We start from the raw sequence: 25,083 nt of genomic DNA, 5'->3' as shown, positions 1-25,083 counted from the left end.
CGGCCTTCTGACTCTACTTTTAAGATCACCTTGTCTGGTATTAGTACCAAGTTTTTTTTGCTTAGTGTTTGCATGGCCTATCTTTTTCCATCACTTGACATTTAATCCTTTCATATCTTTAAAGGTGTGCCTGATGCAAGCGGCATTGAGTCTTTTAAATCTAATCTTCACCAACTGCTTTTAATGGAGTATTTACTCCATTTATATTTAACATAAATGCTGAAATTTGGGGATTTATATCTTTCATATTACAATTTGTTTTCCTTTTGACCTGTTTAGCACTCTCTTTTCTCTCCTGTCTTCTTTTTAATTCAGTTTTTCCTTCTATTACCTTGTAGTCAAGGTGGTTTCTGATGGATTTATCTACTGTAAAGTTACTATCTTTTCTTTCAGAGTTAATAAATAGCTCGGAAAAGATACTTTGCTTTTTCTTGTCAAACTTTCATCTTCTCATTTTAGCAACCGTCAGTGGAACTTGTCTGCAACAATTATTACTGGATGTTTGCCTACTGGGAGATCCTCAGTTAGGAATGAAAGGGGTCCTGAGACTAAAATACTTGCAAACCAGTGCCCTAGACATCACAAATACATCCTTTACTTACTATAGTATGATATAAATGAGAAATGTTACCGTTCCCCCAAAGATCCTCACACGTGTACACTTTCCCTCCACTCATCCTTTCATATGCTGACATATGTTTCAATTATAACATATGTTAAAATCCACGGGAAAGACATTTGTATTTCACATAGTCGATATTCACTGACATGTGTCCTTTTGTTTGTTCTTCATTCCTTCCTGCATTTCTGTGTTTCCATGTAAGATCATTTTCTCTCTGCTTGAAAACTCCTTTAGTGTTTCTTTCAGTACAATATGCTAGTGATGAATTTTCTCTTTTTGTTTGCCTGGAAATGTCTGTATTTTCCTTCACTTTTTAAAGACGTTCTTTTAGGAAATAATTTCTGACTTACAGAAAAGCTGCTGAAAGCATAGTACAAAGAATTCTCATATATCTTTCACCTGGGTTCTTTAAATGTTAAATTCATCACATTTGCTTTATTATTCTCTATTAATCTGTCTATGTGATTATTTTCCCGGAACTGTTTGAGTTCCGGGAAAGTCACAGACATCATACCCTACCCCTTAAATATTTCAGTATGCATATCTTGATTTGGGGTGCTTATATATAATCACAGAATAATTATCAAAATCAAGGCGTTAACAATGTTAAATTTATATCTGTAGCTCAGATCTTTCCTCTGAACTTGATTCATAATATCCCTCTGCCCACCTGTATCTCCACTTGGATATCTTGTGTCTAATACTGAACTCCTAATCCTGCCCCACCACACTGCTCCATTCCTAGTTAATGATGACTCCAAACTTCTAGTCACACAAGGCCAAAAACCCTGGAGTCATCCTTAATGTCTACTTCTCTTTCATATCCAGATCCAACAAATCAGGCTATTCTGTTGAATCTACTTCTAAAAAATATCCAGGGAATCTGAGGATGTCTTAACACTAGACTAGTCTCCCAGCTTCCACCCTGGTGATCCTATTAAACCTTACATCAGATGGTCTCACTCCTCGCTTAAAACGCTCTGATGATTTTCCATTTTACTCAAAAGAAAACTAAAGTCCTGACCAAGATCAATGCTGCCCTATACAACCTCACTTCCTGTTAACGCTGTGACCTTATCTCTCACTACTATCCACCTGCCCCACCGTTCTTGTTCCTAGAATTTGCCAGACACACTTCCTCTTCAGGCTTTTGTACGGGTCATTCCCTTTTCCTGAGACTCTTTCTACCCTGAAATCTGCATGTTTTGCTTCCTCGTTTTCTTCAAGTTTTTGCTCAAAATGTTATCTTAGAGGGGCTTTTCCAAACCATCCCATTTAAAATTGCAAATTCTTAGAAGCATCCTCTATTGCTCTTACCTACTTGTGTTTATATTTTATTCTATTCAACGCCTTCTCCCTCCCACTCTACCATTACATTTGGGGTTATTTTATTCACTGTTCTGTTCCTAGTATCTAAAACACCTATGTTCTACTCCCACCTAGCAGATATTCAATAAAAATGTGTAAAAATCCAGTCATGGTGATTCACACCTGTAGTCTCAACACTTTGGGAGGCTGAGGTAGGAGGATCACTTGAGTACAGGAATTCAAGACCAGGCTGGACAACACAGTGCAACCCCACCTTAAAAAAAAATAGCTGGGTGCAATGGTGTATACTTGTAGTCCCAGCTACTAGGGAAGCTGAAGCAGGAGGACTCCTTGAGCCCAGAAGGTCAAGGCTGCAGTGAGCCATGATTGCACCACTGCACTCCAGCATGGGTGACAGAGCAAGACCCTATCTCAAAAAGAAAAAAAAAAAAAAACTGTAGAAAGAATAAATAGAGATCCCAATATGTAAAACAGATAAAAGTAATGTTCAGGTTTTAGGAGGTCCAGTGGGGCATGAAGAAAAATCAGAATTCCATCTTCTTGATTCCCTCTTTCTCCCTCAAATATCTCCTCAGAATCTCCAGGGATCCCCAGAGGTAAGTATAAAAACTGTTACCAGGCTGGGTGCAGTGGCTCAGGTCTATAATCCCAGCACTTTGAGATGCTGAGGCAGGTGGATCACTGGAGGTTAAGGAGTTCAAGACCAGCCTGGCCAACAGGGTGAAACCCCCATCTCTACTAAAAATATAGAAATTAGCCGGGCGTGGTGGCAGGCACCTTTAATCCCACCTACTCAGGAGACTGAGGCAGGAGAATGGCTTGAACCCGGGGGGCGGAGGCTGCAGTGAGCCAAGATCGTACTATTGCACTCCAGCCTAGGCAACAGAGTGAGACTGCATCCCAAAACAAAACTAAACTAAACTAAATACCTGTTACCACATATTCACCCTGTACTAAAGCGAACTAATTTATTCCTCAGCACCTGATATGCCTTATACTCTGGAGAGTCAGGCATCAGTCTTCTACCGCTGATGTTCCAGCCATCAGGGCAGCTTCTTCTCAACACACTCAGAGCCTGTCAGTTGTTCCGGGTTATCGCTTCCATCACCAAAGCCTCTGATCACCCTAGGTGGAAGTACTTTTCTACAGCAATTACTATCTATATAATACTTCTCTGGTTGCCAAACATGGATGGTTTTGTGACCTTTCTTTTATCTTACATGGTTTTCTGAGGATTTTAATGTTGTTGAATTTTTATTCTCTGCCTTATTCCTTACTGTATTCCCAAAACCTAAAATACTGATCAACCCATAGTGGGCATTCACCAAATAATTGTTCAATGTGTGAGTAAACGTGAATAAAGCATACTGGTTCTTAATGGATTGCAGATTTTCAACAGCTGTAAGATATATTCGTAGCACTTGGTGATAATCCCTTTTTCTCCATCTTAAAAAAAAAGTTATTTATCCTAAAGCTCATTATCACTGTCATCAGTCACATTTAACATTATTCTTGGGGTTTCATCCTATGTAATAAGGCAGGAAATAAAATTAAAATGTCTTATGAATTAGAAACAAGTTTACAAAATAATCGACTGATCATATACCTATAAAATTTTATTTAATCATAAGAAAGTTGGGTGGGGTGGCAACATATAGAATACATGTAAAATTTAAAAATCAGTAGTACTCCTATGTACCAGCAATAATTAAAAAATAAAATGAAGAGAAACTCCTTTCACAGTAGCCATGAGAAATATAAAATTACTATAGTCTTATAGAATGTTAGAGCAATATAAAGAAATGTTGCAGAGAAATAAGACAAATGAAAAAGGCTTTTCAAATTAATTTATAAGTTTGACACAATTTCAATTAAAATCCCAATTATTTTAAATTATCTCAGATGTTCCTCAAGCTTATCTGGGAGAATGCACAACAAATAATAACAAGAACTGGCCGGGTGCAGTGGCTCAAGCTTGTAATCCCAGCACTTTAGGAGGCCAAGGCAGTGGATCACCCGAGATCAGGAGTGTGAGACCAGCTTGGCCAACACGGTGAAACCCCATCTCTACTAAAAATACAAAAATTAACCGGGCGTGGTGGTGGGCGCCTGTAATCCTAGCTATTTGGGAGGCTGAGGCAGGAGAATTCACTTGAACCTGGGAGGCAGAGGCTGCAGTGAGCCCAGATCATGCCACTGCACTCCAGCCTGGGCTACAGAGTGAGACTCCATCCCCCCTCAGAAAAATAGAATAACAAGGATTTTCCTAACACCAAGGTCAGAGGCAACAAGAATGGAAACAGGTTTCATTCTGCCCTCGTGGGATTCCAGACTGCTCTTAATCTTCCTTTCCTGACTATCTGCCACGTAGACCTCAAGCTCCAGCCTCAGATGTGACAACAGCATACATATTTCCCATTGGTTCTGCTTCTCTGGTTGAACCCGTACTGAGATGTAGAAGACTGTTCTTTTCCTTTGTAGCTCATAGCAATAGGACTCTCATTTGTTAATTTATGTGTCAGCTGTTTCCTCCACTAGAAGCATAACACAGTGGCTGAAAGCAAAAATCAGGGAAAAAGTGGCTTATGTTTCAATCCTGGCTCTGACACTTAATAGCTATGAGTCAGGTCCCTCATCTGTAAAATGAGAATAAAGTTGTTATAAAGATTAAATAAGGTGTTACTTTTATAAATCAATGCCTGGCATATATAAGCAGCATATGAACTTGATGAATAAAAATAATGGACTGAAAAAAAGAGTAATTAGGAATGTTAGGTAGTCCATTCTGTATCCTCTTTTGGATATTTAGATATACTTCTTTGCATTTTTTTAAGTGGTCCCTTTAGGGATTACAATATGCATTCTCAATTTAGCAGTCTACTCTGAATTAATATTACACCATGTTACATATTAAGAACTTTAATATGATACATATAATTGTATGTACCATACTGTATTATTTTATTTCTATTAATAATACATTTTATTAAGAATCTTGGTCGGGTACAGTGGCTCATGCCTATAATCCCAACACTTTGAAAGGCCAAGGCAGACGGATCACCTGAGCTCAGGAGTTCAAGACCAGCCTGGGCAACATGGTGAAACCCTGCCTCTACTAAAAATATAAAAATTTGCCAGGCGTGGTGGCATGCACCTGTAATCCCAGCTACCCAGGAGGCTGAGGCAGGAGAATCGCTTGAATCCGGGAGGCGGAAGTTGCAGTGAGTCCAGATATCTCGCCACTGCAGGCCAGCCTGGGTAACAGAGTGAGATCCTATCTCAAAAAAAAAAGAATCTTAATTTCATTTACACTTCCTTCTGTCTTTTGTGCTACTGTTACAAAATGTTCATTACATATAAATATATGAGTATATTATAAATCTAACACTACGTTGTTGCTACTGCTTTAGTCAACTGACTTCTACAGAATTGAAGAATAAAAATAAAATAGTATTTTATATTTTCCTACGTATTTAACATTCCCACTGCTCTTTATCCTGAAGACCCAAATTTCCATCCAGTATTGTCAGAGGCATGTGAACCAGAACAACTCCATCTTGAATAGGAGCTGGATAAAATTAGGCTGAAACTTACTGGGATGCATTCCCAGAACAGTTGAAGCATTCTAAGTCACAGGATGAGACAGGAGGTCGGCACAAAATGCAGGTCCTAAAGACCTTGCTGATAAAACAGGCTGCAGTACAGGAACTGGCCCAAACCCACCAAAACCAAAATGGCCACGAGAGTAACACCTAGTCGTCCTCACTGCTACACCCCCACCATCCCCATGACAGTTTACAAACGTCAGGGCAACGTCAGGAAGTTATCCTATATGGTCTAAAAAGGGAAAGCATAAATAATGCACCCTGTTTATCACATCAACAAGAAATAGCCATTAAAATGGGCAACCAGCAGCCCTCTGTCTATGGAGTAGCCATTCTTTTATTCCTTTACTTTAATAAACTTGCTTCCACTTTGCACTGTGTGCTCACCCTGAATTCTTGTGTGAGATCCAAGAACCTTCTCTTGGGGTCTGGATCGGGAACCCATTCCTAACATATTTCTCTTTCTTGAAACAGTATTATCTTCTCTTCAATGGGAAGATCTCACACTGGATATTTATTAAATGTATGTCTACTGGTGACAATTTATCTCAGCTTTTATCTTATGATGTCTTTATTTTTCCTACATGGATATTTACACTGTACAGAGAATTCTAGGTTAAGCATCTTTGTTCTTTGGCCATTTTGAATACATCATTCCATTGTCCAGTGCGCTACACTGTCTCTGTATGAGTCAGCCATAATTCTGATCCTTGTTCCCTTTTTCTTTATTTTTTATTTTATTTTATTTTATTTTTTTGAGATCGAGTCTTGCTCTGTCACCAGGCACGATCTCGGCTCACTGCAACGTCCGCCTCCCAGGTTCAAGCGATTCTCCTGCCTCACTCTCCCAAGTAGCTGGGACAGGTGTGTGCCACCACAACCGGCTAATTCTTTTGTATTTTTAGTAGAGACAGGGTTTCACCATGTTGGCCAGGATGGTCTCCATCTCTTGACCTCGTGATCTCCCAAAGTGCTGGGGTTACAGGTGTGAGCCACCGCACCCGGCCCCTTTTTCTTTATTTTTAATATTCAGCAGTTTCACTAGGATACATCTCGATATAATTTGCTTTGCATTTACCCTACTTGTCATTGGCCACACTTCCCGGGCTGCTGTTTGTGTGAGGTTACTTTAATCAAAATTGGAAATTTCCAAGCCAACATTTCTTCAAATATTTTTCTGCCTCATTCTTCTCTCCTTTTGGGGAGTACAGCGGTTACCCTATGTTAGACAGTTTGATTTTTGCCCTGCAGGTCATTAAGGCTCTGCTCCTATTTTTTATTCCAGGTATTTTTTCTCTACATACTTCAGTTTGGATGATTTCTGCTTACCTGTTGTCAAGTTCACTAATCCTTCCTTCCATTGTGCCCAATCTGCTGTGCCTCTCATTCAGGGAAATTTCAGTGTCAGGTTTTGTGTTTTCCAGTTCTAAGATTTATATTTTGTTCTTTTTTACAACTTCCTTATCTCCACTGCAACTCCTTATCTCTACCCTCTCACCCATTTTTTTCATGTAAATTTTTTTTTTTTTTTTTTTTTTTGAGACGCAGTTTCGCTCTTGTTACCCACGCTGGAGTGCTATGGCGCGATCTCGGCTCACCGCAACCTCCGCCTCCTGGGTTCAGGCAATTCTCCTGCCTCAGCCTCCTGAGTAGCTGGGATTACAGGCACGCGCCACCATGCCCAGCTAACTTTTTGTATTTTTAGTAGAGACGGGGTTTCACCATGTTGACCAGGATGGTCTCGATCTCCTGACCTCGTGATCCGCCCGCCTCAGCCTCCCAAAGTGCTGGGATTACAGGCTTGAGCCACCGCGCCCGGCCTCATGTAAATTATTTTAACATATTTTTTCATAAAGTTCTAGTTCATCTGTGAATCTATTTCTATTAACTGACTTTTCATTTCAGTAAGGTTCACAGGGTCCTGTTTCTTCCAATGGCTAGTAATTTTTAAATTTTATACTGCATGTTGAAGGTGATAGTTTGCAGAGGCTCTGGATTCTGTTTTCTTCTGCAGAATTAAGTTTATTCCAGTAGGCAGTTAAATCACTGGAGATCTGATGCAGGCTCACTTTTATGCTTTATTTCTGTTTTGCCCTTAGTCCTAGGGAAAATGCCATAGTCCTGGGAGGTAGTATTTGCCACTAAGGGGTAGCCCTTCTGGGATTTCAAAGCAAAGTCCAAGGTGTCTCAAATCTCCCCTAACTTGACAAGACTCCAACTCCAAATTCTCTCTCTCCCATAGCAGGCAGCTACTGAAATATGTGCTGGAATCTGTGACACTTCATCTATGCATGGGCAGTTCAGCAGTTAGTCTAGCATGTGAAAGGTGTTTATATGCAGAGTTTGGGGTGATCCCCCGTATGGTTCTCTTTCTAGGATTGCCATCTTCAATTTCCAGACACACTGACAGTCTCAAAATCCATCCCCCAATTCCTCAAACCAATATGACACAGCTTTCTGCTTGAGCTCTATTTGCTAGCACCTGGTGGACTGGGGAGTGCATCAAGGAAAAAGCTTTATAAAGGTAGGTCCCCTGGATGGGGGTTTTTCTTTCAAGAATTACATTCACTTCATTTTCTGCTTGCTTTTGGTGGCTCCCCAGTACCTACAAACGATGTTTTTAAAATATTGTGTCCAAAATTTATTTTTGTTATTGTTGGGAGTATTATTCTGATATAAGCTACTCCATCATTACTGAAAGCCAAGAACTCTCGGAATTTTTTTTTTTTTTTTTTTTTTTTTGAGACAGAGTATAACTCTGTCACCCAGGCTGGAATACGGTGGTACAATCTTGGCTCACTGAAACCTCTGCCTCTTGGGTTCAAGCAATTCTCCTGCCTCCACCTCCCAAGTAGCTGGTATTACATCCACACGCCACCAAGCCCAGCTAGTTTTTGTACTATTAGTAAAGATGGGTTTTGCCATGTTGGCCAGGCTGGTCTTGATCTCCTGATCTCGTGATCCACCCGCCTCGGCCTCCCAAAGTGCTGGGATTACAGGCATGAGCCACCATGCTTGGCCTCAGAATGTTTTTTAAAGAGAAGGATCATGAAGTGAGCCTTATTCTTGTACATATTATAACTGATAATAAAGATACTATAATTAGGCCAGGCATGGTGGCTCACGCCTGTAATCCCAGCACTTTAGAAGGCTGGAGCAGATGGATCACCTGAGGTCAGGAGTTCAAGACCAGCCTGGCCAACATGGTGAAGCCCTCCTTTACTAAAAATACAAAAATTAGCCAGGCGTGGTGGCAACTGTAATCCCAGCTACCTGGGAGGCTGATGCAGGAGAATTACCTGAATCTGGGAGGCAGAGGTTGCGATGAGCTGAGATCTCACCGCGCACTCCAGCTTGGGCGACAAGAGCGAAATTCTATCTCAAAAAAAAGATACAGCAATTAAAACATTGTGGCATTTGTGTAAGAGTGTATAGGTCAATAAAAACAGAGCAGATATCCCTGAAAGAGACCTTGTTATGTATTAAAATTTAATATATAATAGAGGAAGCATACTAAACAACTAGAGAGAGAAAAATGATTTATTCATTTGAAGGATAGTCAGGGAAAAAGTAATGTCTGAAAGGAGCTTCACTTCACACTATTTCACAAATTTCAGGTTTAAAGAGCTAAATATAAAAACATAAACCATAAAAACTAAAATGAAATGTGGGTGAATACTGAACATCACGGGTTCAGTGTTTATGGACAAACTATTTCATCTCTTTCCTTAGTTTCTCTCTCAATTGCAAGAAGATAAAAAATACTTACCTTGTAGGGTTTTTGTGATTAAATAAAATAAGGGACTTAGCTTATTGCCTGATACATAACCAGCCCTCAATAAATGTTAGCTGTTACTGTAATTATTATTATTTAATAATTATGGGGATGGAATCTCTTACCATAAAAATAATAGAGGAGATAGCAGAAGATTGATAGATCTGATTATGTGAAAATAATCACTTTTATATATTAAAAAACATAAAAGACAAGGAACAGTGGGGAAAATGTTTGCAAACATGGCAAAGAATTAATATTCTTAATATATAAAGGATATTTAAAAATCAATAAGTAAAGCACTAATATCGCAGTAGAAAATGGGAGGAAGGACTGAATAAACATTTCTGAGGTAAACATATTTTAAAAGTTCAACTGTTACTAAACAGATACAAATGAAAATAATATGAAAAGGCTGTTTTGTTGTTATTTTCTCCTTTTTCAGTGATCATACTCAAACAGCATGTTGAGACAGGTACCCTCATCCCCTAGAGAAGGAACTACTATGCCCTATTCGGAAAACTATCACTGTGTGCCCAGAGTCTTAAAATGATCATATTCTATGAGTCAATACTTCTGCATTTCAGGAATCCATTTTGAGAAAATATCAGACAATGCTATTCACCATTTTTTTTTCTAATTCCTTTAAACAAAAAACAGAAAGAAAGAAAGAATGAATGAATGAATGAATGAATGAATGAATAAATTAAGTACTCATCTCAAGAAGCTAGAAGAACATCAGAAAAATCCAAACAAAGTAGATGAAAGGAATTCTGCGGAAGAGTGTTTTAAATTTTCCAAATGGCCAAATTTTTTTGCAGGGCTTCTTATTGTAAATTTTAGTTTTATTGCCATATGGTCAGAGAATCAGGGGCTATGTGATTTCTGCCCTTTGGACTTTACTGGAATTTTTCTTTGTGGCTAATTAACAACTTTTTATAAATGTACCATGGATGCTGAAAAATTTAATATTCCCTGTTTTACATGTATAAAATGGCATTTATTTATATATATAACAAGTTTATTGTTATCTAATTATTTCATATTCTCATTTATTTTTTGCCTGTGATTAAATTCTAAAGTATGTTAATATCTTCAACTATGTAGTTTTACATTCTTATATATTTCTTGTTTTTTTTTTTTTTGAGATGGAATTTTACTCTTGTTACCCAGGCTGGAGTGCAGTGGTATGATCTCAGCTCACCACAACCTCTGCCCTCTGGGTTCAAGTGATTCTCCTGCCTCAGGCCTCCCGAGTAGCTGAGATTACAGATGCCTGCCTCCATGCCCGGCTAATATTTTTTTATTTTTAGTAGAGACAGGATTTCATCACGTTGGCCAGGTTGGTCTCCAACTCCTAACCTCAGGTGATCCACCCTCCTCAGCCTCCCAAAAGTGCAGGGATTACAGGCGTGAGCCACCACGCCTGGCCTAAATTATTCTATATTTCTAATAGTTTTCACTTCATATACTTTGATAGAATGTATTTAAGTGCAACAAGTTTCATGATTATTATATCTTCTAGGTATGCCAAACTTTGCAATGGTACAAACTGACATCGCATTCATTTTAATATTTTAACCTTGAATTTCTAATCAGCCTAATATTAATATTGTAAATTGTTTCCTTTTTTTGTTTTCTTCCTTTTTTTTTTTTTTTAAGAGACAGGTTCTTGCTCTGTTGCCTAGGAGTACAGCTCAAGGGGGTATTCTCCCCCCTCAGACTCCTGAGCAGCTGGGACTACAAGTGCACACCACCATGCCTGGTTCATCTTTTATGAATTTTTTTGTTGAGATGGGGAGGTCTCACTATGTTGTCCAGGCTGGTCTCGAACCCCTGGCTTCAAGCCATCCTCCCGCCTCAGCCCCCTAAGCTCTGGGATCACTAGTGTAAGCCACCACACCTGGCCAATTCTGTTTATTTTGATTTGCACTTGCTCACTGTATCCAGCCCATCCCTTATTTTCAACTTTCCTGTGTTGTTTTATTTTAGCTATGTCTCTTCATTACTCATAAAACTGGCCTTTGTTTTTTCTTCAGGTTTTACTGAGTTTGAGATCTGTCCTTTAATAGGGGGTTTCCTAAATCCCATGATTATACATTGTGTTTACCACCTCCCGTTTTTTTTTCTCTCCTAACCTTTGCTGATCATCTTTTCTTCCCCTTGAATGTGATTTCCAGTTTCTAAGTCCTATTCTCCTCTAGTCTAATAATGAGTATCTCTAATTTTTAAAAGCTGGGAGAATATACATGGTTAAATATGCAAAATCACACTAATCTTAAGCACAAAGCTTGAAGAAATTGAACATATGCATATACTTGTGTAAAAACCACTCATACGAAGATTTGGAACATCTCCCAGTACTCCATAAAGCGTCTACACCCTCCTCCAGAGGTGCCACTTTAACAGATCATCAGCATTCATTTTGCCTGTCCTTGAACTTCATAAACATATATGCATTATTTTATATCTGGCTTTTTTTTGACAGAATTTTGACTCATTCATGAAACTGCACTGACCAGCAATTTATTCTTTTTTCTTGTTATATAATATTCCCTGTGTATGTGTTTCATAAACAACCCACTTTTCTGTTGATGGGACATTTCCCCCTTAGGTTTTGTGTGTGTGTGTGTGTATATGTGTGTGTGTGTCCCCCTTAGGTTTTGTGTGTGTGTGTGTGTGTGTGTGTGTCTCTCTCTCTCTCCCAGGCTGAAGTACAGTGGCAGGATCTCAGCTCACTGCAATCTCTACTTTCCAGGTTCAAGCAATTCTCCTGCGTCAGCCTCCTGAGTAGCTGGGATTACAGGTGCGTGCCACAACACCCGGCTAATTTTTGTACTTTTAGTAGAGATGGGGTTTCACCATGTTGGCCAGGCTACTCTTGAATTCCTCACCTCAAGTGATCTGCCTACCCTAGTCTCCCAAAGTGCCGGATTACAGGCGTGAGCCACCACACCTGGCCTTGGCTGTTTTAAATAAAGCTGTTACATACATTCTTGTACATCTTCTTATGGATAGATGCATCCATTTCTCTTGGGTTTATGTCTAATAATGGAATTGCTAGGTCACAAAACAAGCACGTACTTAACTTTAGTAGAAAACGCCAGCTTTTTAAACAGCCACCATAGTTGCAGCACAATGCATTGCCTTTTTCTATGTTCAGACACACAAATATGTACCATTGTGTTACAACTGCCTACAGTATCCTTTTCAGTAACATGCTGTATAGGTTTGTAGTCTGGGAGCAATAGGCTATACCTGATAGCCTAAGTATGCAGTAGGTTATACTCTCCAGGTTTCTGCAGGTATAGTCCATAATATTTGTACAATGAAATTGTCTAGTGACACATTTCTTATAACGTATCTCTGTCATCCAGTGACACATGACTACATTATGAATATCTTCTCTATGGCTTGTCCTTTTGCCTTCTTACAGTTTTCATGAATAGAAGTGTTTGATTTGGATGTAGCATCCTTTTTGTTTTATGGTTAGTGGGCTTTGTGACCTAATTAAGAAATCTTTGCCTACTCCAAGGTCATGGAGACATCCTCCTGCATTTTTCTTGTGCTTTATAGATTTATCTTCCTTATTTGTATGTGTTTAAGGTAAAGGTATCATTACTCCAGCACAATTTTTTGGAATACTGGCATATCCCATTAATTTATTCATCAACATGTAATTATTGAGAGCTTACTACATTAGACGTGTGGGAGATAGGTCAGTAAACAAGAAAGATACCATTTTTGCCATGTAATCTAGTAAGCAGTTTAACAAGCTGGATCTGTCAACCCGTTAATTTCAGGAAATCCTTAATCTGAGGAAAGAGCTGAGTAAAACTCTAACTTATGCCCAGTATCTGGCAATCTGATTGCACTACATAAATTGGAAGCTTGGTGTTCTGTTTCCATTTTTCCGGATATCCTATAAACTGATGATGGTTGAAGGGAACATGAAAACTCACTCCCTTCATTTTTTTCCTATTATGAACATTCAAAAACTGAAAAAAAATTTTTTTTTTTTTTTTGAGATGGAGTTTTGCTCCTGTTGTCCAGGCTGGAGTGCAATGGCTCAATCTCGGCTCACTGCAACCTCTGCCTCCTGAGTTCAAGGGATTCTCCTGCCTCAGCCTCCCAAGTAGCTGGGATTATAGGCACGCACCACCTCGCCCAGCTAATTTATTTATTTATTTTTTTTTAAGTAGAAACGGGATTTCACCACATTAGCCAGGCTGGTCTTGAACTCCTGACCTCAGGTCATCCACCCACCTTGGCCTCCCAAAGTACTGGGATTACAGGCATGAGCCACCATGCCTGGCCTTGAAATTTTTTTAATTATGACAAAATATACATCACATAAAATTTACCATCTTAGGCATTGTTTTTTTGTTTTGCTTTGTTTTTGAGATGGAGTCTCACTCTATTGCCCAGGCTGTAGTACAGTGGCGTGATCTCAGCTCCCTGCAACCTCAGCCTCCCAAGTTCAAGCAATATTCCCAACTGAGCGTCCCGAGTAGCTGGGATTACAAGTGCCCACCCCCATGCCTGGCTAATTTTTGTATTTTTAGTAGAGACGGGGTTTCACCCTGTTGCCCAAGCTAGTCTCGAGCTACTGGGCTCAAGCAATCCGCCTGCCTTGGCCTCCTAAAGTGCGGGGATTATAGGCGTAAGCCACCATGCCCAGCTCATCTTAGCCATTTTTAAGCTTATAGTTCATCGGTATTAAGTACACTCACACTGTTGTCCAAACATCACCACCACCCATCTCCAGTACTCTTCATCTTGCAAAACTGAAACTGTGTACCCACTATAAACAACAAAACCCTGTACCCCCACCCCCAGCCCCTGGTAAATACCATATGACATTCTTTGGAAATACTTTTTTTAAAAAACAGAAAAGTTTAAAGGCATCAGAAGTGAAAAGTAACATACATTCCCACCAAACAATTCGTGTTAATATCTGGAACATAAAATGGAATCACATCTTAGCTGAAAATCATATTCTAAAGTTGTGTACAAAGTGAAAATTGTGTATGTCAAAACAACTGTTGAAAGCCAGGCACAGTGGCTCACACCTCTAATCCTAACACTTTGGGAGGCTGAGGTGGGAGGATTGCCTGAGCCCAGAAGTTCGAGACCCACCTGGGCAACATGGCAAAACCTCATCTCTATAAAAAAAAAAAAAAATACAAAAACTAGCCAGGAGTGGTGGCATGTGCCTGTGGTACCAGCTATTTGGGAGGCTACGGTGAGAGGATCACCTGAGCCGAGAAGTCACGGCTGCCGTGAGCTGTGACCATGCCACTGCACTCCAGCCTGGGCAACACAGTAAGACACTGTCTCAAAAAACAAAAACAAAAACAAAACAAAACAAACAAACAAAAAAAACCTGTTGAAATTTTTTCCAAAGAAACTTCCAGTTAGACATAGCAGCTTGAACACATGCTTCTGGTTGATTTTTGTCATCTTAACGCTTACACGTTCAGAAGGACTCGTGCCCAGAGATGCTCCAACGAGTTTTTTAGGGCCTCTGTCGTAAACACTGGATAACCGAGGATCACCAGACATTTAAGGGAAAACAGAAAACTTTAAAATGGAAAACAGCCACCCAAAAACAAACCAAAAAAAACTTGGGAGAAACAGAAATTAATTCTCAAAGAAAAAAAAATAATGTTGCATCAATGAAACAAGAACAGAATATGGGGGGAAAAAAGGGAACACTCAGAGAAAAGAAAGGGCACTCATAAACTAAACACCTGAGAGCAGAAAATTTTTCAATGCCCAGGAAAAATACTGGAAGATAAAATTATAAAATATTAGAAGACATTACATACGAAGTAGGGCACAAAAGATAAAATATAGAAAAGAAAATATATTTTCTTAAATACTTGAGGGTCTAACCAGGACATCTACCATTCAACTATCAGAGGTTCTAAAAAAACGATATACAACACAAAAGAGAGGAAATTATTAAAGAAATAATACAAGAACATTTCGTATTAAAAGATCCTCTCGTAAATAAAGAGGAAAAAAAAAGAAAAAAAAAAAGACCCTCCTGTGTACATTGCTGTGAAATTTCAGAATATGTAGAATAAAGACAAGAGGTAAAGCTTTCAGAGGGAAATAAACAGCTCGTATAGAAAGTATTGGGAATCTGGGAGGCCGAGGCGGGTGGATCACGAGTTCAAGAGATCGAGACCATCCTGGTCAACATGGTGAAACCCCGTCTCTACTAAAAATACAAAAAATTAGCTGGGCACGGTGGCGCGTGCCTGTAATCCCAGCGACTCAGGAGGCTGGGGCAGGAGAATCGCCTGAACCCGGGAGACGGAGGTTGCGGTGAGCCGAGATCGCACCATTGCACTCCAGCCTGGGTAACAAGAGCGAAACTCCGTCTCAAAAAAAAAAGAAAGAAAGTATTGGGAATCAGAATGACCTCAGACTTTTCAGCAGCAACACAAAAAAGTAGAAAACAATAGGCTGTGTCCTCCAAATTTTAATAAAAAATTATTTCCAATCTAGAATTCTAAATCCAGCCAACCTAAAGATGAAATCATGAAGGCAGATTAAAGATATTTTCAGATACTTGATCTAAAAAAGCTTACCTCCCATGCACACCTTCTCAAGAAGCTACTGAAGGATCTGTTCCACCAACCCAAAGAAGCAACCCAAGAAAGAACACATGGAAGTCAGAAGACAAGAACTCAACCACAGGAGAGGGAAAACGGGTCTTCCCAGAGTCGTAGGGAAAGGCTGACAGCTGGGGAACAGGTCTAGTGAGCGCAGCCCAGACTGCTGCGGGAGAGCGAGCAGAGGGCTCCAGAAATGGCACCAAGAAAACAATAAGTTGCTTGACGTCTCTGATGGTGCTGAGGGGAATTTTACAGCCTGAGCTGAATGAGGATCAATCAGTGATAAGTACATAGCTAAGCAAACTACCCCCATCCCCAAATAGAGCCCATTAACTCCATGAAAAAAATATTTTACAAAAGAGAAAGCACAACCATCACATACTTCATGGCTCAGTTGTGAAAAATAGTTACATACTTTACACATTTATTATAATTAGTATTTATGATTTTACTAAAGTATAAATATTGTTTTAGTATTATAATGATTTAAATTTGGTATTTATAATATTAGCACCGTTTAGTATTTAATGTATCCGATACTACTAAAACAAACTAGATCTCCATCAATCTCTATTTCATGCCTGTAAATTCCAGCACTTTGGGAGGCTGAGCTGCGCAGATCATTTGAGGTCAAAAGTTCAAGACCAGCCTGGCCAACATGGCAAAACCCCGTCCCTACAAAAAAGAACAAAAATTAGCCAGGTGTGGTGATGCGTGCCTGTAACCCAGCTACTCGAGCGGCTGAGGTATGAGAATCACTTGAACCCAGGAGGTGGAGGTTGCAGTGATCCAAGATCACACCACTGCACTCCAGCCTGTGCAACAGAACAAGACTCTGATCTCAAAAACAAAACAAAAAAAACTTTAATTTGTCCAAATATCCTCAAATTCATGATGTCTGAGGGGTTGAACATAAAGGCATAAACATGAACACAAAGGCAAGAACAAATTCATCATCTCTGAGGGCATGAACACGTATTTATGGCTATTCTGCTAACTGCTGGATAAAATAATGGCACATAGAATCTAGCACATTTAAAAAAACACTACCCTACAACTGGCTGGAATTCATACTAATAATATAATCATGATTTGCTATTATCTATTAATATACTTATTATTATTAGATCAAAAGACAATAATTATATGATTATTTCTGTAAGTGATAAAGGGCATTAGATATAATTCCATATCCATTCTTAGTAAAAACTCTTAACACAGTAAGAATACAGGAATACTTCCTCAATATGATGATCTGTCGGTGGGAGTGGGGGCAACGAGTATCTACTTGTGCAAATGTGTTAGTGTCACTCTCCAAGGCTGACGTCATCTTTTATTAAAAAGATATAAAGGCCAAGCATGATGGCTCACGTCTGTAATCCCAGCACTTTGGGAGCTGAGGCCGGCGGATTGTCTGAGCTAAGGACTTCGAGACCAGCCTGGGCAACACAGTGAAACCCCATCTCTACTAAAATACAAAAAATTAGCCGGGCGTGGCGGCGTTTGCCTGTAGTCCCAGCTACTCAGAGGCCAAGGCAGGAGAATTGCAAGAACTGGGAAGGTGTAGGTTGCAGTGAACCAAGATCATACCACTGCACTTCAGCCTGGGCAACAGAGCGAGACTCTGTCTCAAAAAAAAAAAAAAAAAGATATAAAAGCACATTATTTAGAACCAGGAACAGGTCATACATTCACAATCATCAGTTTTATTTATCGCTGTTCTGAAGGTATTCACTGATGGAACTGGGCAAGAAAAGTAGTAATAGATAAAAGCAATGGAAAAGAAGAGGGGAGAGCGTTATTTCCATATAGCACCTGGAAAACCTGGTATGAATTAACATACAATAAACAATATAAGTAGCAAAATCGGTATATAAAAATTGCCTTCAAATTAAAGAACTGGCTGAAAGACAGGATGAAAGAATACATCCCTTTCAAAGTAGCAAAAAAAAAGATACATGGCTGGGTACAGTGGGTCATGTCTGTAATCCTAGCACTTTGGGAGGCTAGGGCAGGAGGATCACTCAAGCCCAGGAGTCTGCAACCAGCCTGGGCAACATAGTGAGACCCATCTCTACAAAAAAATGAGAAAATTAGGCCGGCCACGGTGGCTCACGCCTATAACCCCAGCACTTTGGAAGGCTGAGGCAGGTGGATGGTGAGGTCAGGAGATTGAGACCCTCCTGGCCAACATGGCAAAATCTCACCTCTACTACAAATACAAAAATTGGCCAGGCTTTGTGGTGTGTGCCTATAAGCTCAGCTACTTGGGAGGCTGAGGCAGGAGAATCACTTCAACCTCCTGAAGTGGAAGGTTGCAGTGGGCCAAGGTCATGCCACTGCCTTCCAGTCTGGGTGACACAGCAAGACTATCTCAAAAAAAAAAAAAAAGGCTTTATTTTTCATTTTTTACTGAGCAAGCTCATTTTGAAAATTATACAGAAATAAAAATAGCCAAGAAAATTCCAAATAATTGAAAAAATGATGAGGCAAGATTAATTTTAACAGATAATGTAACATGTAAGATAGTGTGACAATGAACACAAACATTTCAAGTGAACAGAGTACATCCAGATACATACAGGAAGTTAACACAGGATAAAGTTTCATTGAAAATCAGTGGAGAAAAACTGCAGAGATGGGAAACTACAGCCAGGGGAACAAATTTAGCCCACTGTCTATTTCTGGATGGCCTGCAAGCCAAGAATGGTTTTTATGGCTGTTTTTTTTTGTTTGTTTGTTTTGAGACGGAATCTCGCTCTGTCACCCAGGCTGGAGTACAGTGGCACAATCCTGGCTCACTGCAACCTTCACCTCCCGGGTTCAAGCAATTCCGTGCCTCAGCCTCCCAAGTAGCGGGGATTACAGGCGCCCGCCACCACACCTGGCTAATTTTTGTATTTTTAGTAGAGACAGGGTTTCCGCATCTTGGCCAGGCTGATCTTGAACTCCTGACCTCGTGATCCACCCACCTCAGCTTCCCAAAGTGCTGGGCTTACAGGCGTGAGCCACCGTGCCTGGTCAGTTTTTATGTTTTTTTAAAGTTAGGAGGAAAAATAGGAATTTAATGATACATGAAAATTACATGAAATTCAAATTTCAGTCTCTAAATAAAATTTTATTTCTCATTAGTTTATACACTGTCAATGGCTGCTTTTGTGCTACAACAGTGGCAATGAGTAGTGTTGAAAGACCATACCAACTGGAAAGCCTTAAAGTATTTACTATCTGGCTTTTTACCAAAAAGTTTGTTAACCCATGCAATAATGGTTGCTGGATTATTTTACTAGCTGGAAAAAACTGAACTTAAATCCTTATACTCTATATACTGAAATAAATTCCTGATTACTTAAAAACAACAACAACAACTTGAGGTTTAAAAAATAATATTGGTGGCCAGGCGCAGTGGCTCATGCCTGTAATCCCAGCGTGATTGGGAGGCCAAGGTGGGCAAATCATCAGAGATCGGGAGTTCGAGACCAGCCGGACCAACATGGAGAAACCCTGTCTCTACTAAAAAATATATATACATATGAAAAATTATTACAGCGCATGCCTGTAATCCCAGCTACTCAGGAGGCTGAGGCAGGAGAATCGCTTGAACCAGGGAGGCAGAGGTAGGGGTAAGCCAAGATCATGCCACTGCACTCCAGCCTGGGCAACAAGAGTGAAACTCCATCTCAAAATAATAATAATAATAATAATAATAGTAATTTTAGTGTCAAGAAAGTCTAACTGTGGTACAAAAAGGGTGCAGTGGCTCACACCTGTAATCCTAGCACTTTGGGAGGCCAAGGCGGGTGGATCACCTGAGGTCAGGAGTTCAAGACCAGTCTGGCCAACATAATGAAACCCTGTCTCTACTAAAATACAAAAATTAGCCAGGCATGATGGCAGATGCCTGTAAACCCAGCTACTCGGGAGGCTGAGACAGGAGGATCGCTTGAACCCAAGAGATGGTGGTTGCAGTGAGCCCAGATCATGTTCCTGCACTCCAGCTTGGGCAACTGAGTGAGACTCGGTCTCAAAAAAAAGAAGAAAGAAGAAAGAAGAAAGGAGGAAGAAGGAAGAAAGAAGAAGAAGAAGAAGAAAAAGAAGAAGTAGTAGCAGTAGTAGTAGTCCTAAAAGAAATGATAGACAAATAAAAAAATTCTGCCTGGACAAAAGCACCATCAACGAAGTCAAGACAAATTTCAAACTGATAGCATATATTTGTAACACAAATCCCAGACATGGGCTAATTTCCTTAGCATATAAAATTATAAATCAATTTTAAAACATTAATCTCCTAATCCCAAGAAAGGGTAAAAATACATGAATAGTTAATTTGTAGATATGGAAATGAAAATGGCTCTTAAGTTCAAAAGAGAAATTCAAAGCAAAACAGTATTGAGAGGCTTTCTGCATCTAATTGGGATGAAACAGCTTGTTAAAAGTTCAACAATACTGCTGAGAACAACTGAAAAACAAAACTGATTGAAAGAACTGGGCAGCTGCCAAGGCAACGAAGACTTGAGAGTCCAAGACCTCAGAGAGAAGGGAAGTGCAGAGAGGTGAGCAAATACCCTATGCAATGCTGAGGCAGAGCTTTTGTCCATCTTGAGATGGACTAGAGAGATATAAATAGACAGGCATGTAAATAAATAAACAAATGGAGTCCACAGAGCAGAATTCCTGTGCTTAAGAGATCCTCCCACCTCAGCCTCCCGAGCAGCTGGGACTACAGGCATGTGGTGCCACACCCATCTAGTTTTTGTATTTTTTGTAAAGACGAGGTTGCCCTGGCGGGTCTCCTAGCCCCAAGCAATCCTCCTGCCTCAGCCTCCCAAGTAGCTGGTATTACAGGCTCAAGCCATTGCACCCAGTTACGATTTTTTAATTGAGTAAGGCAAGAGCTTAAGATCCAAAGCGGAGAATATAAAATAATAAATCCATTTTAAAATGTTAATCTCCTAATCCTGAGAAAGGATAAAATACATGAATAATCAACTTGTGGATATGGAAATTAAAATGGCTCTTATGTTTCAAAAGAGAAATTCGAATCAAAACAGCACTGAGGGTCTTTCTGCGTCTAATTGGGATGAAATAGCCTGTAAAAGTTCAACAACAGTAAACAAATATTAGGGTTCACCCCACCAAGGAAAAGGAGCCATGAAGAACTTCAGGTTCTTTGCTAGGACTCACAGAGGGCTACATCCTAGGAACATGGATTGACCAGGGAAGGCGGACTTATTTTTTAAAACCTTGCAATCCGACTCAGGTCAGATCCTGATTATATCAAGTTCATATGGTCCCACTTTACACAAGCATAAAGTAAACTTCAGAGGAAAATAATATCTTCACAGCTTCTTAATTATTCACTGTCATGCAATAAAAAATTTTAAGATATACAAAAAAATAGGACCAAGGGGGAAACATGAATTTTAAAAACCCAAACTCGTAGATATCCCAGTGTTAAAGTTTATCAAAGATTTTAAAAGAACCTATTCAACAAAACAAAAGGCAAAACAGAGAAATTTGCTATAAAACTAAACTTAAAAGGCATCAGGCCAGGCATGGTGGCCCATGCTACAAACCCAGGACTTTGAGAGACCAAGGCAGATGGGATCACTTTAGCTCAGGAATTTGAGACCAGCCTGGATAACATGGAAACACCCTGTCTCTACAAAAAAAAAAAAAAAAAAAATCAAGCCAGATGTGGTGGCACACACCTGTAGTCCCAGCTACTTGGGAGGCTAAGGCAGGAGCATGGCTTGAGCCTTGATTGTGCCACCACCCTTCAGTCTGGGTGAGAGAGCAAAATCTTTGTCTGCCCCCCCCAAAAAAAATGCAAACAAGGTAACTGTAATGCAAATAATTAAAATTAAGAGCTCAACAGATGGGTTTAACAGCAAACTGGATACAGCAGAAGAAAGGATTAGCAAACTGAAAGATCAGTAAAGAAAGTGAAAAGAGGATGGACAATGTAGAATAGAGCAAAAGAGACATAAAGAACACGGAAAGAAAGTCTTAACACAATTACAACTGGAGTCCAAGCAAGAGAAAAGAATGAGAACAAGACAGAACAATATTACAAGATGTAACAGGCCAGGTGCAGTGGCTCACGCCCGTAATCCCAGCACTTTGGTAAGTCAAGGTGGAGGATCACCTGAGGTCAGGAATTCGAGACCAGCCTGGCCAACATGGTGAAACCCCGTTTCTACTAAAAATACAAAAAAATTAGCTGAGCATGACGGTGGGCGCCTATAATCCCAGCTACTTGGGAGGCATCTAACTGGGATGATCGCTTGAACCTGGGAGGCGGAGACTGCAGTTAGCCGAGATTGCACCACTGCTCTCCAGCCTGAGCAACAGGAAGAGACTCTGTCTCAAATAATAAGAATAATATGATTAATAATTTTGTAAAACTAAGAAGGCAATCAGGCCGGATATTCAAAGATTCTATGTTACACAGGATAACTGCAAAGAAAACCACCTTAGGAACATCGCATAGGAAAACTACTTTTGAAAAAAGCAAAAGACTGAGAGAAAAATCTAAAAGCAGCCAGAAGATAAAAATATGTCTTATCTTCTTCAAAGGAGCAATAACAAGACTGAGAGATGACAATGGAAGCCAGAAAATAATGAAATAACATTTTTAAAGTGCTGAAATAACTGCCAATCTAGAGTTCTACACCAGCAAGAATATATTTCAATAGTAAGAGGATTAGAAAAATCAGCATTCGGCAATCCTCATAATAACTGACGGGAGGATTCCGCAATCTTCATAATAATTGATTCAGTGAGGAATCATTAACAATGTTCATGAAGCTGATAAAGGGCTACTCACATAGTGTCAAAGTATCTCCTCAAAAGGTACTTATTAATTATAAAGGGAAAAAAGCATAACTCTGTAATGGAGAAACTTGGCAGATAACGCTTCAACCAACAGAGCCAAGTGAAATCATAGAACAAATCAAAATCAATGTCCTGTTATGCTGCCACAGAGACACGCTACCACTCCTGCGTATTCTTACCAAAAATGGACAAATGAAATCTAGTCATGAGGAAATATCAGGTAAATCCAAATTGAGTACAGTGTACAAAACTGGCCTCCATCCTACAAAAATGTCGAGGCCATAAAAGACAAAGGAAGACTGCAGGACATTGTTCCAAATTAAGGGGGGTAAAGAGACAGGACAATCATGCAACTCATGATCATGGATCAGATGGTGGACTAGAAAAATTATTTTTCTTTTTCTATAAAGGGCATTATTTAGGACAATTGACTAAATCTGAATACGGTCTGTACATCAGATAATAGAATTTTACAGTTATCTTGATTTTGATACATACACATGTGTTGGGGGTGGGTGGAGAAAAGGAGACAAGAAAAGAGAAAGGAAAAGAAAAACAGCTGGGCCCTGTGGCTCATGTCTGTAAACCCAGCTACTGGGGCAGCTCAGGGGGCAGTGTTCGGGGGAGGAGAATGGATTGCTAAGGGCCAGGAGTTTGAGGCCAGCCTGGGCAACATAATAAGACCTGGTCTCTAAAAAAAAAGAAAAAAAAATTATTTTTAAATTATCCAGGCATAGTGGTACACACCTATAATCCTAGCTACTAGGGAGGCGGAGGCAGGAAGACAGCCATAAGAGTGAGACCTTGTCTCTGATAAAAAGAAACAAAAATGATAATAATAGATTATCGCACTCTGAACTAAAAAGTATGTAATAATACTTAAATGAAAGTGAGAAAAGAAAGAAACAGAAGAGGAAAGATGAGAAACGTCTTTCCAGAAAAATAATAGATAATAAGTAAGAAATAATACGGTCACATAATCACAACTGCTGAAGTTCCAAAGAAACAGTTAATTGAAACAAGAATCTCCAATGGCTGCTAAAACCATTGAATGAAAGGTTGTTGAGTAACCAGATAACATGCTCTCAAAGAAGCACTTCTCAGATTACTTGTTAATTACAAAAGGGAAAATGTACCTTTAATATGGAGAGTTCTGGTAGTCACCTCATTAACCAATCAAGTTTGCATTGCCAATAGTGGAAGAATCTGACATTTCTCACCTTTTACTGTGATGCAATAATAAGCACACAACATTACTTATTAGGTATTCTTGCCAAAAATGTTTAATCTTAATCTTATCAAGAGGAAACAATGAGACAAAGACAGAATGTGGGATATTAAATAAAACAACTGATTGGAACTCTTCAAAAAAAGTTAACGACAAGTAAAACAAGAACAGACAAGAGGGCAGTTCTAGATCATGGCAGTGAAATGCACAGCACAAGCCCCGATTGTCCCCTGGATCAGAGATACAAAAGTAATGTGGGGACAATGGGGAAAATTTAAACATGGGGTATATATGAGATGCTCTTATGGAAGTAGTGTTAATTTTCTTCAGTGTGGTAACATGGTGTGGTTATGTGTGGAAGAATGGCCTTATCTGAGCAGGTATATGCTGAAGTAATTACAGGTGAAGTGTCATGATATCTACAATTTATTTTTACATGGTCAGATAAGTGTTTGTGTGTATGTGTGTGTATATCTGTGTGTGTAGAGAGTGAGAGACAAAGTAAAAGTGGCAAAATGGGTCAGGCACAGTGACTCACACCTGTAATTCCAACACTCGGGGAGGCCAAGGCAGACGAATCATGAGGTCAGGAGTTTGAGACCAGTCTGGCCAACATGGTGAAACCTCGTCTCTACTAAAAATACAAAAATTAGCCAGGCATGGTTGCATTAGCCTGTAATCCCAGCTACTTGGGAGGCTGAGGCAAGAGAACTGCTTGAACCCAGGAGTCGGAGGTTGCAGTGAGATTTGGTGGCACTACACTCCAACCTAAGCAATAGAGCAAGACTCCCTCCCAAAAAAAAGGTGGCAAAATGTTAACAACTAAGAAACTGAATAAAAGGTATCTGGAAGGCTGGGCGCAGTGGCTCATGCCTGTAATTCCAGCACCTTAGGAGGTAAAGGCAGGCCAATCACCTGAGGTCAGAAGTTCAAGATCAGCCTGGGCAACATGGCGAAACCCCATCGCTACCAAAAAAACAAGCAAAAAAAAATTAGCTTGGTCCGGTGGTGCACACCTGTGATTCCAGATCGCACCACTGCACTCGGAGGGGAGGGGA

General features: G+C 39.8%; 1 protein-coding gene and 1 long non-coding RNA gene across 4 annotated transcripts in view; one reads left to right on the top strand and one right to left on the bottom strand.

The window, feature by feature from the left end:
- PEX14 (peroxisomal biogenesis factor 14) overlaps window positions 1-25,083 on the bottom strand; it is a 150,951-nt gene that overhangs the window by 43,481 nt on the left and 82,387 nt on the right. The gene's annotated exons all lie outside the window — the stretch shown is intronic.
- On the top strand, window positions 14,386-17,429 carry LOC116566278. Its single transcript, XR_004275825.1, has 2 exons — window positions 14,386-14,432; window positions 17,362-17,429. It is a non-coding gene; the product is annotated as an uncharacterized LOC116566278 (long non-coding RNA).

This window comes from Sapajus apella, unplaced genomic scaffold (genome assembly GCF_009761245.1).
Source record: "Sapajus apella isolate SASKATOON/1434 unplaced genomic scaffold, GSC_monkey_1.0 scaffold43, whole genome shotgun sequence".
NCBI lineage: Eukaryota > Metazoa > Chordata > Mammalia > Primates > Cebidae > Sapajus > Sapajus apella.
Note: the sequence above shows the minus strand (reverse complement) of the source record. Positions and strands in the feature narration are given on the sequence as shown.